A 2,364-nucleotide genomic window follows, 5' to 3' on the forward strand; every position below is an offset into this window, starting at 1 on the left:
ATAAAGATTAGAGCAGAAATAAATGAAATAAAGACTAAAATACAGTAGAAAAGATCAATAAAACCAAGAGCTTATTTTCTGAAAAGATAAAAAAAAAATACAAACATAAACCAGACTCACCAAGAAAAAAAGAGAAAGGACCCAAATAAATAAAATCAGAAATGAAGGGGAGAAGTGACAACTGACACAACAGAAATACAAAACAAAATTAAGAAAATACTATGAGCAATTATATGCCAACAAACACAACAATCTGGAAGAAATAGATAAATTCCTAGAAGCACACAATCTTTCAAGGCTGAATCAAGAAGAAACAGGAGGCGCCTAGTTTTCCGTGCGGCGCGGCAGCGACGGCGGCCCGCGTCTTCCTCCTTTTCCCGCCGCAGGGACAGATACCCTGACGGTGTCCAGCTGCGCTTAAGTCTGGCCGGGGCCACCTGTCTCCGCGATGCTCCCCAAGAAACAGGCGCAGGCCGGGGGCAGCAAAAAGGCGGAGCAGAAAAAGAAGGAGAAGATTATTGAAGACAAAACTTTTGGTCTAAAGAATAAGAAAGGAGCAAAGCAACAGAAGTTTATCAAGGCTGTCACTCATCAAGTTAAATTTGGTCAACAAAATCCACGTCAGGTAGCACAAAGTGAAGCTGAAAAGAAATTGAAGAAAGATGATAAGAAGAAAGAATTGCAAGAGCTAAATGAGCTGTTCAAACCTGTAGTTGCTGCTCAAAAAATAAGTAAAGGTGCAGATCCCAAATCCGTGGTATGTGCATTCTTCAAGCAAGGACAGTGTACTAAAGGAGATAAGTGTAAGTTCTCTCATGACCTGACTCTGGAGAGAAAGGGTGAAAAGCGAAGCGTTTACATTGATGCAAGAGATGAAGAACTTGAAAAAGATACTATGGATAATTGGGACGAGAAAAAACTGGAAGAAGTGGTGAACAAGAAGCACGGTGAGGCAGAAAAGAAAAAACCAAAAACTCAAATAGTGTGCAAGCATTTCCTTGATGCTATTGAAAACAACAAATATGGCTGGTTTTGGGTGTGCCCTGGAGGAGGTGATATTTGCATGTATCGTCATGCACTTCCTCCTGGATTTGTGTTGAAAAAAGATAAAAAGAAAGAAGAGAAAGAAGATGAAATTTCATTAGAAGATCTCATTGAAAGAGAGCGTTCTGCCCTAGGTCCAAATGTTACCAAAATTACTCTAGAATCTTTTCTTGCCTGGAAGAAAAGGAAAAGACAAGAAAAGATTGATAAACTTGAGCAAGATATGGAAAGAAGAAAAGCGGACTTCAAAGCAGGGAAAGCATTAGTGATCAGTGGTCATGAGGTGTTTGAATTCCGGCCTGAACTGGTTGATGATGATGACGAGGAAGCAGATGACACCCGTTATACCCAGGGGACAGGTGGTGATGAGGTTGATGATTCAGTGAGTGTAAATGACATAGACTTCAGCCTGTACATCCCTAGAGATGTGGATGAGACAGGTATTACTGTGGCCAGTCTTGAGAGATTCAGCACATGTACTTCAGAAAAGGATGAAAACAAATTAAGTGAAGCTTCCGGAGGTAGGGCTGAAAATGGTGAAAGAAGTGATTTAGAAGAGGACAGCGAAGGGGAGGGACAAGAAAATGGAGCCATCGATGCTGTTCCTGTTGATGAAAATCTTTTTACTGGGGAAGATTTGGATGAACTAGAAGAAGAATTAAACACACTTGATTTAGAAGAATGACACCAAACAAGTCAATGAAAAAAATTAAGCTGGCTCAGCATGAGTTGAAATTGACTACATTAATTTTTTTCCACCTAGAATTCTTCAACAGGATGTTTATTTCCCATGCTGATATTCTGGAGGGCTCACTCTCCTTCAAAAAGGAATATTCTCTACGTCTTGTCTTCTGACTTTGGCTACATCTCATAGTAAGTTCAGAGTAGTTCATGATAAATTGAAAATATAATGGTCATTGCAGAAAATGATTGATTGTGTAACTGTCCTCTCAAGTAGGAAGTGTAACTGCTTTTCCAGCTTTTGATTTTCATTGGGCATGTGTTGTTACAAGAAAAACATAAATTTAAATTTAAAGTACCCTTTATTTAATTCAGTTTTTAATGAATGATTTTATTTCTTTTGTATTTATATGTTTAAAAGGCTGCCTAAAATATGAGTGCTGTACTTCATAAAGGAAACTGCATATGCAGATTCAGTATTGTATCTTTTCTAACAATTAGATGGACGTTTAAAATGAAACTTCTTTAATCTGGCAGGATCAGCTGCAATGCCGTGTTAATCTGTTTTAAACTTTTCCCTCTTTTTTGCCAGTAAAGTTGTAAATAAAGACCATCATACATTAAAATTCAAAAAAAACA

The 2,364-nt window shown here is 38.1% G+C and overlaps 1 pseudogene; it reads left to right on the forward strand.

Moving 5' to 3' along the window:
• The first annotated feature begins 326 nt into the window (after nucleotides 1-326).
• Nucleotides 327-1,876, forward strand: LOC109437420 (zinc finger CCCH domain-containing protein 15; annotated as a pseudogene).
• The last annotated feature ends 488 nt before the right edge of the window (nucleotides 1,877-2,364 follow it).

Source organism: Rhinolophus sinicus, chromosome X (genome assembly GCF_036562045.2).
Source record: "Rhinolophus sinicus isolate RSC01 chromosome X, ASM3656204v1, whole genome shotgun sequence".
In the NCBI taxonomy this organism is placed as follows: domain Eukaryota; kingdom Metazoa; phylum Chordata; class Mammalia; order Chiroptera; family Rhinolophidae; genus Rhinolophus; species Rhinolophus sinicus.